General features: G+C 42.1%; 1 pseudogene; it reads right to left on the reverse strand.

Moving 5' to 3' along the window:
- Positions 1-9,593: 9,593 nt before the first annotated feature.
- LOC118842311 overlaps positions 9,594-13,870 on the reverse strand; it is a 33,267-nt pseudogene continuing 28,990 nt past the window's right edge.

Here is a 13,870-nt window from a genome sequence, read left to right on the forward strand (position 1 = left end):
TAAGACTGTAAGTTGCAGGTCATTTACTGACATGCATTAATAGAGGGAGTCTTCTTCATCATGTTCCCTTCACAGCTGAAATCACAAGACTGACCAAAACCTATGAGCAAAACCCTTCTCCAGGCCCTTGGTATACAAAGAGGGAAAAAAAGGAATTGATTCTTGCTCTCAAGGAATTTACATTCTACTGGAGAGATAAGGCATGTTCGCCAACAAATAAACAAATGAATGAATAAGTAGACAAATTAATTAATAAATGGATGAATAAGTGAATGGATGAATAAAAGAATGAGTGGATAGATTGGATAGATAAATACATGAATGAATGAACAAATAAATAAATGGATGAATAAACACAGACTCTATAAATTATTGCCCCTTTTTGCATATGGACTTTTCATTTGCCAAAAGGGGACCAAAAAAGGACATTCCTATGAGAAAAGCACCCTGAGAGAATTCAGAAAACCTGAGAAAAAACTACTCTGAGATCAACATACTGAGAGGACCTGATTGAAAGCAGCCCAAAGGCACAAGTACTGACTGACTCCTGGCTGAAGAATCCATATTTCTTCCCATCCCTACCTGTGCCCCTGTCCCTGCTTGGCCTTGGCCCTCTGCTCCAGTTCTGCCCAGGCCCTATAGTAGCCAGGATCTATCCAATGAGTGGGAATACCAGTTAGTCTAAGAATTTCCAATCAAGCAATAGTGGGACAGGAGTGGTCAATAAATAAGCATTTATCATGTGCCTTCTGTGTACCAGGCACTGTGCTAAGTGCTAAACTAAAGTGAGCTGGAGTCATATGTTGCTGAGCTGTTTGAGAACAGGCACATATATAATTTCAGAACCTGAACTGGAATTTGATACTATCAACTAGAGAAGATTTATTTCCACCCTGGCAAACTATGGCTCCCTTCCCCCAAAGCTGCACAGAACTGGCAGGGACCAAGGTATTGACTAGAGGAGAATAAAAACAACTCTAGCCTAAACTTTCAAAGTAGATGGAAGGAGGCAATGACACCAATGTCAGAATGGTAATTGGCACAATGAATAAAACACCCACAAACAAATATAGATCCCAAGTTCTTACCAGTAAATAATTTTTGCATATGTACCTCCAATATTTGCTTATTTATAAATTATATATGTACATGTATATATGTGTGTGAACATACACACACATATGTGTGTATGTATATGTTGTGTGTTATATATGTTATATGTGTTCATATACATATGATCGTGTTGTGGCCAGGATACTAATGGAACTGGGGAGGCTTGAGTTAACCCTTAGATTCCCACAGCAACAGCTTGGAAGCCAAGAAGCAATGGAGCATACCTGAAGCAGTTTGAAGCAACTTTGCCCCAAGGTGGGTGGTGGCTTTGGACCTTAGATCACATAAATAAAAACAGCTTTAGGAATTTAGTGGAGAGCTCCTAAGACCTCAGGGAACTTCCTTTCCAACTGCTTTTATTCTTTTTCCTGACAACTTTCACCTGTTTTTGCCTTTTTGGGCTATTTTTTTTCTTTACTCCATTGGGAATTGTTTTTGCTGGGGGAGAGAAGTAATTAGATATGTTTTTATTAAAGGGATTGTTTATCTCTACCTTCAGGTTCTATGTGATCCATTGTACCAAATATTCAACCACAACAGAATTATTAGTATTACTATGCTTATAAATATATGTAATTGTAAAATTTACCATACCCACCTACCCAGCAAAACTGAGCATCATGCTCCAAGGCAAAATATGGATTTTCAATAAAATAGAGGACTTTCAAGCTTTCTCAGTGAAAAGACCAGAGCGGAATAGAAAATTTGACTTTCAAACACAAGAATCAAGAGAAGCATGAAAAGGTAAACAAGAAAGAGAAATCACAAGGGACTTACTAAAGTTGAACTGTTATGTTTACATTCCTAAATGGAAAGATGATGTGTATGATTCATGAGACCTCAGTATTAGAATAGCTGAAAGGAATGTGCATATATATGTATGTGTATGTATATATATATATATACATATGTGTGTATGTATGTATATATGTAGGTGTATACATAGACAGAGGGCACAGGGTGAGTTGAATATGAAGGGATGATATCTAAAAAAATAAAATCAAATTAAGGGAAGAGAGAGGAGTATATTGAGAGAGGGAGGAAGGGAGAGATAGAATGGGGTAAATTATCTCGCATAAAAGTGGCAAGAAAAAGCAGTTCTGTAGGAAAAGAAGAGAAGGCCGGTGAGGGGGAATGAGTGAGTCTTGCTCTCATCGGATTTGACCTGAAGAGGGAATACCATACACACTCAATTGGGTATCTTACCCCACAGGAAAGAAGGAGGAAGAAGATAAAAAAGGGGGGGATGGATAGAAGGGAGGGCAGATGGGGGTGGAGATAATCAAAAACAAACACTTTCGAAAGGGGACAGGGTCAAGGGAGAAAATTCAATAAAGGGGGATAGGTTGGGAAGGAGCAAAACATAGTTAGTCTTTCACAACATGAGTATTGTGGAAGGGTTATACATAATGATACGCATGTGGCCTATGGTGAATTGTTTCCCTTCTTAGGGAGGGGGAGAAGGAGGGAAGAGGGGAGAGAATTTGGAACTCAAAGTTTTAAAAACAGATGTTCACAAACAGAAAAAAAAGTTTTTGCATGCAACTAGGAAATAAGATACACAGGCAATGGGGCATAGAAATTTGTCTTGCCCTACAAGAAAGTAAGGGAAAAGGGGATGGGAGGGGAGTGGGGTGACAGAGGGGAGGGCTGACTGGAGAACGGGGCAACCAGAATATATGCCATCTTGGAGTGGGGGGAGGGTAGAAATGGGGAGAAAATTTGTAATTCAAACTCTTGTGAAAATCAATGCTGAAAACTAAATATATTGAATTAAATTTTTAGAAAAACAGCCAAAAAAAATTTACCACACCTCTAATGATTAAGGTACATTATAAAACTCAGGAAAGCCAGAGTGGTACAGCACAAAGAACACTGGCCTGGGAGTCAGGGAGGCCAGGGGTTAAGTCTTCTCTCTTTGACACCTGCTAGCCTTGTGGTCCTAGACAAGTCACCGGACTTCTCAATGATAAATCCAATACCATCAAACTTAAATGCAAACAGATCCCTATGACTAAGGCATGTTGACTTAGAAAACCACAAATTAACATTGAGGAGCAGCTAGGTGGTACAGTGGATAGAGTGCTGGCCATGGAGTCAGGAAGACTCATCTTCATAAACCCAAATCTGGCCTCAGAAACTTACTAGCTGTGTGACCCTGGCCAAGTCACTTAACCGTTTGCCTCAGTTTCCTCATCTACAAAATGAGCTGGAGAAGAAAATAGCAAATCAGTCCAGTGTCTTTGCCAAGAAAACTCCAAATGGGGTCACAAGGAGTTGGACATGACCAAAATGTTGAATTGAATTTTTATTTATTTTGTCAAACAATTTCCAATTACATTTTCGTTTCCTTTGGAGACAATGGGGGTTAAGTGACTTGCCCAGGATTATACAGTTAGTATCTGAGGCCAGATTTGAACTCAGGTCCTCCTGACTCCAGGGCCGGTATTCTATCCATTATGCCACCTAGCTGCTCCTCGATTACATTTTAATCTGGTTCCCACTTCCAGAGAGGTTTGCAGGTCAGTTGCGTAGGGAATTTGACACCTCCATTCTAGGCAACTCTTTAAGAGTTTATGTTGCAGAGAAGATGCTGATAGTCATTGATGGAGGGAATTTCTTTACCTGCAACTTCCCCATACCAATAATAAGAATAGTTAACATTTATAATATAACACTTACTATGTGCCAGACACTGTGCTGAGAACTTTACAAATAATATCTCATTTGATCCTCACAAACAACCCTGAAAGGTAGTTGCTAATATTATTAATATTAACTAATATTAATATTTAATATCTATATGTTATACTTATTTATGATGTATTTTATATTTTTAATAATAATATTATATTAATAATATAATATATTCTTTACTTTACAAATAGGGAAACTAAGGCAAACAGCGGTTAACTGACTTGCCCAGGGTCACATATCTAGAAAGTGTCTGGGCCTGGATTTAACTGGGGGTCTTGCTGACTCCAGGCCCAGCTCTCTACCCACTGTGTTACCTAGCTGCCTAATGAAAACACAAGTCCAGTTCCCATCTCTATAAAACTTACACAAACACTAGAAATTTTAAGATGAGATAACAATGAAGTAATACTTGTCCCAGAGTAAATAGGGAGCCACGGGCGTTTACGGAGTGGGGAGGTGTTATGGACAGATCTAGGTTTTTAGAAAAAAAATTGACTTTGGCAACTTTGTGGAGGATGCATTAGACAGGGAGAGACCTAAGGCAAGGAGACCAAGTAGAAGCCTATTATGATAGTCAGGTGAAGATGATAAGGCTTTGAACTAGGGTAATGGTTGTATGAGTAGAGAAGAGATTGATATGAGAGAAATTATGGAGGGAAATATGACAAGATTTGGCAACTCACTGAATATGTGGGGGGAGGGAAAGTGAGAAGCAGTTTGGTGAAGTGGAAAATACACTGGACTTGAAATAAAGGAGACCTGGGGGTTCAAATCCCACCTCAGACATTTACTAAGGGGTGAGACCCTGGTTATCACTTAACTGCTCTGTGCCTCACTTTCCTCCTCAGTAAAAATGAGGGGAATTAGACTCAATGACCTCCAACTCTCCTTCCAGCTCTAAATCTATGATCCTCTGAGTTAAAGAAAGTGTGAAGGATGAGAATCTGGATGACCAGAAGGAAGTTGATAAACTCAACAGAAATAAGGAAGTTCAAAATAGGGAATGGTTTGGAGGAAAAGATAATGAGTTCTGCTTTAGATATGTATGTTAAGTTTGAGATGCCTCAAAGACATCCAGTACAACATACGCAATGGGTAGTGTGTTATATGGACCAAAGTTCTGGAGAGAGATGAGGACTTGGATATAGAGAGCTGTAAATCATTGCATAGAGATGATAGTTAAACCCATGGAACTGATAACGTCACCAAAATAGAATCCACAATGTGAAGAAAAAAGACCCAGGACAGAGATATGCAGAAGATTCATAGTTAGGAGACATGATACTGCGGGTAATCCAGCAAAGAAAACTGAGAAGGTGGGGTCAGACAGATGAAAGAAAGAGGAGAAAGTAACACCACCAAGAGAGTAAATACATAGTAAGGGAGGACAGAAAACAATGTCAAATGGCACAAAGGGGTCAAGAAGGATGAAGATTGAGAAATTAAGACTTGGCAATTAAGAGATCAAGTATAACTTTGGAAAGAGCAGTTTCAGCTTAATGATGAGTCAAGGAGAAGGAGAAGGCTGAGAACATGGGACACTAAAAGAATGTTGGTTCCCCACACAGAAAAAAAGAAGTTCACAAAGGGGATGGACAAGGTGCGGGGACAATGGGTGGGAGTGGTAGAAATTTTCCTGTGCAACTGCTCGGACTGCCTAGATGTGGTTATCTTATAACTGCCTTTAGGGAGGGAAACCACCGTATAGACACTGAAGTTACAGTCACTGAAAGCCAGTGGTGTGCTAACACTGAAAATCTAACAATCAGCTCAGGAGCTGGCTCCAGTACATTGCTCTGGCAGGGTCCCAGCTTTGGAGACTATTATTCTAAGAGACCAGAAGCAGAGCACCAGCCGTAGCAGGCCAGCCCTGGGGTAAGTGGGCAGGTTTGAGAACCAGTACGCTAGTCCTTTAGATAACCTAGATTAAAGACCTCAACTTTGTGAGTCAACCAAATTGGAGACAGACACATTCATATCTGCTACTTTAGCACCTCCATTTTAATGATGTCACCCACCACCAACCCCTCAACCTATAATTAAGGACCTGAAATTGGAACATGAAAAGTGACTTTGTTCACGGGGATTGTGAGCCTCTCCAACTCCAGAGTTAGGCTTCCAATGTACAGAAATAAAGGGCCCAATACTTGTGAATATCTAAACTTACTGGGTTGAGTATTTAGAGAGAGAAGGCAGGAGAGGACACCAGGTCAAGGAGACATTCTCATTCTAAACTCACATGTCATCCTAATCAGGTACAATCCTATATATGGCCACCAGGTGACACCACTAACATGTCAGATAACTAACAGGTTGTCCAAGCCTTGAACAAATGGCCCCAGGAGAGAAAGAAGGCAGGAAAGGGCGGGACTATAGGGGACGAGAGCTGTCCCCTCTGGTTGTACCAACTGCTTGGTTTCTGCCAACCTTCCAGGCACTCGAACAGAGGAAAAAGTACAATTCCTGTTGTGACTACACAATCTCAGAGAGCACTGAATAGGAAATAGAGGAAGGGTAATGATAACCAGGCAGAAAGAAGGAGGAAAGAAGAGTATAAGAAATAGAAAGCAGAGGTCTAGGGAAAGATCCAAGCATGAGGGAGCTAGTGGCTTTGGAGTTAAACTGATCCTTCTCTGACTGAACTGGGTGCAGGGTCCATAAGGGGCCTCTAGAGTTTATTGAGTAGAGAGAGAAGGGGGGTGGGGCAGGTAGAGAAAGAGAGAGGGGTGAGCTTTAGGAAAATCACTTTGAGGGGTATGTAGAAGATGGGTTGGAGAGGGGAGAGACTTGAAGCCAAAAAAGGATGCCTAAAAAGATTATGAAAATAACCATGGTTTGGTAGAATTGCCTTTGTAAGATATTCTGCTAACAATGTCCAATATTTGTGAATATTAGCATATATGTTGAGCTCTGTTGCTGTAGAACCAGGAAATCCTTGATATTTTTCCACCCAGAAAGATGCCCTCTTTGTTTCCTAGTTCTAAGCTATTGACCATGAAAGCACATGCATAGCATGTGTATACACACACACATACACACACACACACACACACACACACACACACACACACGCCCTCAGTATTTTGAATAAGTACAGAGTATATCGAATAAGAACAGGGTCATGCTTACATGAACTGATGCAAAATGAAGTGAGCGGAACCAGGAGAACATTGTACACAGTAACAGTCACATTGTGCGATGATCAACTGTGAACAACTTAGCTTTTCTCAGCAATGCAATGATCTAAGACGATTCCAAAAGACTCACGATGGAAAATGCTATCCACATCCAGAGAAAGAACTATGGCGTCTGAATGCAAATCAAAGAATACTATTTTCACTTTCTTTCTAGTTTTTTTTTGGTTTTTTTTCCTTCTTGTGATTTTTTTTCCTTTTTGTTCTGATTCTTCTTTCACAACATGACTAATGTAGAAATATGTTTAACATGATTGTACATGTATAACCTATACCAGATTGCTTGCTGTCTTAGGGAGAGGAAAGGGAAGAGAAGGAGGGAGGGGGAAGGGGAGAGGAGAAAAATTTGGAACTCAAAATCTTATAAAAATGAATGTTAAAAACTATCTTTACATGGAATTGAGGGGGAATACTATTAAGTGGAGGGGAAAAATATAGGGCCACATCCCCCACGTAGACTCTGAGAGCTCCTTTGAGAGACTGGTCAGGTCACCCCAGTCATTGGAAGCAGTTCCCAGTAATGGCCAAGACTGAATTGTTGCTGGAGAATATGACTGCAGCTTCCTAGATAAGCCTCATTCTTGGATTTCCTATTTCCTTTGTACTTACTCTGTTCTCTGACTTGCATTCGAGCCCCTTCCTTATTGCAGATTGCTTGAGCCAGGTTTCCCCTTTCCCTTGGGTGTGTTTCATGGCTCCCCAGGGCAGCTGTGAGATATCTCTCTCTATTTCTGTTACCCCCTGCTAGTTCTCTGTCTGTGCTCACTAACTCCCCCATTAGCATCACTCCTCCCCTTCTGTCCCTACTCTTTCATTCTTTCTCCTTCATCCCTTCAGTGACTCTACATCCCTCACAGAATCAAGGGTCTTAGAATCTAAAGATTTGGAAGGGACCTCAAAGGTCATTTAATCCAACCTCCCACCCCATGCACAAAGTCCCTCAAAGGCATCCACGGATACATTGAGCCTCTGCTCAAATACTTCCAGCAACAAGAGAGACCCCCACTGCATGATCACTACCCAAGCAGCTGGTGGGTACAGTGGATAGAGTGTTGGATTTAGATTCACAAAGATGAGTTCAAATCCTATCTCAGCTTCTCCAAGGGCTCCTTATCACCTACAGAATCACCTATAAAATCCTCTATTGGGTGTTTAAAGTTAGCACCTTCCTATTTTTCCAGTCTTTATACCTTATATATCTGCCCGTTGAGTTGGTGACACTGGCCTCCTTGCTGTTCTTCCAGGACACTCCATCTCCTAGCTCCCGGCATCTTTGCTGACTGTCCTTCATGTTTGGAACATTCTCTCATTTCATCTCTGCCTCCTGGCTTCCCTGGCTTCCTTCAAGTCCCAATTAAAATCTCACTTTCTACAGGCAGTCTTTCCCATAATCCCTCTTAAATTTGCTTTTCTTGTGTTGACTATTTCCAATTTATCCTGCATGTAACTAGTTTACACGTTGTCTCCCCCATTAGAATGTGGGTTCTTGAAATCTTTTGTCTTGGGGTAGCGAGGTGGTGCAGTAGATGAAGCACTGGGCCTGGAGTCAAAAAGGCTCATCTTCCTGAGTTCAAATCCAGCCTCAGATGCTTACTAAGCTGTGTGACCCTGGGCGAGTCACTTAACCCTAATTGCCTTCAAAAAATGAAATCTTTTGTCTTTGTATCCCCAGTGCTTAGTACAGTGTGTGGCACATAGTAGGTGCTTAATAAATGTTTGTTGGCTGACTATTAGGTATGTAACCTCGAGCAATTCACAACTTCTGTCTGCCTCACCTTCTAAAAGTATAAAATGGGCATAAAAGCACCTACCTCATGAGATTGTTATGATAATAAAACAAGATAACTTAATGTAAGGTACTTTGCAAACCTTAAAGCACTATGTAAATTCTAGCCATAATTATTATTATGAAGTGGTCAGTTCCATTGCTGGAAAATCCTCATTATTAGAAAATTCTGGGGCAGCTAGGTGGTGCAGAGGATAGAGCACCAGCCCTGGAGTCAGAAGGACTTGCATTCAAATCCAGCCTCAGACACTTTGACACTTACTAGCTGTGTGACCCTGGACAAGTCCCTTAACCTCAATTACCTTGCAAAAAAAAGAGAAAGAAAGAAAATTCTTCTTTATTTCAAGCCTAAAGCTACCTTCCTGTAACTTCTATCAATTGGTTTCCTTCTGTTCCCTACAGCCAGCTCCACAGAATGTCTGCTCCCATCCATTCCCATAGAACAACCCTGAAGTTACATTATGTCATCAAACCTTTTGTGTGTGGTGGGGTTGGAGGGAGAGGGAGATGAAGACAGTAAGATTCTCTCCAGATTCTGTTAGGGAAAAGGAGGGATGGAAGGAGAGCCATGAGCCACTCAGCTAAGAACGGGTTTCCAGGGCAAGCTCTTTGCTCTCCTCAGCCTGAGCCCCAGGAGGATCCAAAAAGATGCACTGGAAGTGGGGGAAAAGGCCAAAACTCCTTTTCCCTTTTTTTCTTTGTAAAAAAATAACACCCAGCATTCTTTCTGTGAGAAAAATATTTTTTCTTCTATTTCAGTAAAAAGTTGGATGCTTTATATTTTTATTAAATATTAAAACAATAATTCTCTGAGAACAAAAGCTAAAAATTTCCAAGATGACCCGATTTCCAAGGAAGCTTTGAATAATAGACAGAATCTGCTGACGCCTAGCATTTGATGTCCCCATTATTCTTGAGCCTGTCAGCAATGATCCAATGAGGATGATAAGGCACAAGAGCACTTATCTTAGATGCATGTAAGTATAAATGAAGGGAGATGAGAGAAGGTCGAGGGTCCCTTGACTTATTGCAGGATAACATGTTGGAGTGGAATTCAGTCATCTCCTTTCCCTTCTTCCTGGTGTATCTCTTTGCACACAGAAAGTGCTTAACAAATATTTTTTCATTCACTCATCTCAGGGGGCATAGCAATGCAGGGTGAAAAGCTAGGTAATGATGCTATCTCTCCTTTCTGGGGCAAGGGGATCTATCTATTTTCTCCCTCACACACTCCGGATCATGGGGAGCACTCCCAGAGAACCTGCCATCTCACTGAGAGCTAAGTGGGCCGAAGCTTCATCTCGCAAACTCTGTAGGAATAGTTGTCCCCGTGACCCGTCTTCCAGTTGATTCCATCAGCCGGGCTCTCATGGGGCCCTCTCAGGTACTGACCATTGAGGTTGGACAAATGGCAATCATTGTACCACCAAGCCCCCTGGTAAGTCACAGCACAATTGCCTTCATATGCATCGTTGTCCCGGTCTCTGGTAGTGAAGCCAAAGTGGTTGTGATACATCAGGGAGTCACCTGCAGGAAGTCATTATTAGAAAATACAGATAGGTCATTTCCCAAAGTGAGTAACAGGCAGGACAGTTATCCCTTCCATATCTGGGGGTAGGAAGGAAGGAAGGTAGTAGGGTATGACACCCCCATCTGGAAAATCCAAATAAAATTTTTTAGTCCTTCCTTCGTATCAGAGAATAAATCTGAATATTTTTGCTTTTTCTTTATGGAATGTCTACAGTACCTTATTGTAAAATTTGGGTTAAGTATTTGATCATAGGCTATTATACAATACCATACACATATTTATGCATTTCTGAATTTCAAAACTTTTTCTGTATCATCTGCTGGCCTTAGCGTGTCATCTGTAGCTTCCACAAAATTCCCCCAAAAATTTCCATTTAATTTCTCATGCCAGCCTGTGATATATCAAAACTGTAATCTAGAGAAATCCTAGAGATGGTTTGTCTGAGGGGGGAAAAAAGATAAGGAACAAAGGTGGACAAAGTCAATGGATGGCTGACCTTCCTGAGGAGTTTGGGGAAGGGATTCTGATGGCTTTGCTGGGTTATGAACTGAGCTCCTTCTTAAAGAGCACAGCTGAATGTGATACATCCCCAGGTGAAATTGGGAACAGAGAATTTTGCAATGATAGGTAGTTAAAAAAAAAAAGACCCCAGGTTAAGAATCATGATACCTGTGCTTTGACATCACTTTTCTATTCGCTAGCCATGTGTCAGCAAGTTTCATGCTCTCCCTAGGCTTTCATATTCTCACCTGTAAAATGGGCTTCATACTATATGCCCCACAGACCCCACAGAAATCTTGTGCAGATAGAATTGCTGGTACTTCTCCCACCCACCCACTATATTTTATTTTGTAGAAGGTAAGATCCCTGAGTGCAGGAACTGTGTCTTTTGTCCTTGTTTGCCCAGTGCTTGAGAGGCAACATGGCACAGCGGATAGAGAACTGACCTCTGAGTGAGGACGACCTAGGTTGGTGCCTTCCCTCTGACACATGTTGCCCTGGACAAGTCACTTAACCTAGCTAGGTGACTCTCTTCAGCCTAGAAGTTTCAGAGAAGGTGCTGACCTGCATTGGTGGGAGTTCCATCACCCAGAAGCTCCCTATATCAATGAAAACAGGTCCAGTCTCCATCTCTGTACTATGTCTCACATTGGAAGTGCCCTATGCCCCCATGGATCTTCCCATCTTCCCTCTGATTGGCCGGTTCCTCCCAGGCCCTCCAGTTTAAGGAGGAGGCTCAGGCTAACCATGTCTTCATTTTTCTCCAGGCTCCACTGAATCTCCACAGGACTTTCTCTACCATAGCCCTTCCATGAGTAACTCTATGCCAGGGGTAGGGAACCTGCAGCCTTGATGACACATGTGGACCTCTACATCCTCAAGTGTAGCCCTCTGACTGAATCCAAACTTCACAGAACAAGGATTTGTTAAGGATTTAGAAGGCCGCATGTGGCCTTAAGGCTGCAGGCTAGACTAGAAATTTGCTAAGAGCAGGAATTGTGTCTTATTTATGTTTAAATGTCCCCCAACACTTTGCTGAAACAAATCAAAAGGCATGATACATTAGGTGAAAAACCACTTCAAAAATTAAAAGTACTAATGAATACTAATGAAGATATTTGACTCTGGTTAGCGACCATAGCTGACCAGACATTTGTGTACTTTAAGCAATGAAAAGGTATTGTCATTATAATTATGGGATGGATTGGAGTATGAGCTTCAAGTTCAAAAATTCGGGTTTCAAACCCTACCTCTGATACTTACTATTTGTGTGATTCTGGGGAGGTCACTTCTATGGGCATCAGACAACTCTCTAGGACATACCTGTTATGTTAATATAGGGAGGCAATCTATGTTGGTGGAGAGAGTCTCCAAACTGAGGAAATCATAGATCCTTCCCATATTTACAAATTTTCACAATGATCCTCAGGGTCATTATATGTGTATTCCATAATTCTCTACAATTCCTTGATTTTTTCTCTCCCTGTAGGATAATGGATCAATCCTTTACGCACCTGCATTTCCATCCACAAAGGCCCCCAGACCTCAGTTTGTAGTTCTCAGTCTCCCCAGCAATCTTGAATGACCTATACTTAGCAAGTGGTGATTGTAGTCAAAGTCTTGGAGGTCAATTCGGAGTTCACTGTCATCTAAGTGAGAAAGTTGGACAGCACCTCATCTATCATGTCTCATGCTCCCAAGAGGGGGTGGGGGTAGTGGGGAGCCTTAGGTTACTGGGAGTAAGCACAGTGTAGCAAAAGGGAATCCTTTCTCTCCTTAGCATCTTTCTTCTACTCCTTTGGACCATCACCCCTCGCCATTTGGAGGGTTCCTGCTCACAGCATGGGAAATAAGAGCAGATCTTATGTTGCAGTAGAGTTGAATACTCTAATGGGTTATTCCGTATCCCTCAATGTCTTGCCAAACCTCAAAGCCAGAACAACAACAACACACTGAGGCGTCTAAAATCAGATTTGAAAACTGTATCTCGTGTATTACTGTCCACAGCATGAGAAGCATCTGAGTCTTTATTGTATGGAGGAGACAACTACTATCTAAGCCTCTGAGAGCATATTTTTCTGTAGCTAAAAGTTGCATTTATTTTAAAAGCATTAATTATATTCCTTGTTTTGTCTCCATACATGTTTTGCCTCAGACAGTCACTTGCCTGGCCTGCCTTTATCCTGGCTGAGCTCAGTCCCTGCACTTAAGTTAGCAAAGGATAGCCATTCCCTAAAACTTGGTCAGAACCATCTAACTTCACTAAGGAAATTCCCAGAATGCAGCTGTCCCACAACTTCTCCAGGCTCCTATTGATCTGTCTTGCTGCGTAGACAAACCAGGGAGGAGCCTATGGACCCCAAGTCCTCTCCAACCTGCACCCAGGAAGAAAGGAGAAACCAGGCAGTCCTACCAGAACTGCCGCTCTCCCTTCCAGACATACACCCTAGAACCTCACCCTGAGCTGTCAGCAAGTGAAGATTATCATTTCCCAACCAAAACTCCCCCAGCCTGCTGCCAAAGCCATTCTTGTAAGCAGCCCAGGACCGGAAAAAGTTCACAGACCCATCAGCGCGTCTCTGGAAAACCTGTGGAGAAGGGAAGAACCTCCCCCGCAACCCCAAATAAGGTGTTCCTGCTTCCTCTTCCCCTCTCCCTCCCAAGGACAGGATAAAAATATAAGCACCTGATACTACTAGCATGAACTGTACATTGGTCTCCCAAGAGCAAGGCCCAGGAACTCTATCCAATAGAACCCTCCAACAGTGTACAATTCCCCACCCTCACATGAGATGATTGCCTCCCTCCTCAGAGCACAGCTAGACCAGGCTGAGATATGCTTGGATCACGGAAAAAGAGAATAGTTCAGCTGGGTTCCCTAAAGTTGATGGCTGTATCCCAGGCCCAAGCTGGCTGTAGTCCACTGTGGGGCCAGCTCAGTCCAAGCACTGACTTAAAGTGATCTCTGGTTCCCTCCCCATATTGACTACGGAAACCTCCTCTTGCCCTCCTCCCCTTTCCCTTCTGGCTGGTGCTGCTGAGGCCAAG

Source organism: Trichosurus vulpecula, chromosome 3, assembly GCF_011100635.1.
Source record: "Trichosurus vulpecula isolate mTriVul1 chromosome 3, mTriVul1.pri, whole genome shotgun sequence".
Classification (NCBI taxonomy): Eukaryota; Metazoa; Chordata; class Mammalia; order Diprotodontia; family Phalangeridae; genus Trichosurus; species Trichosurus vulpecula.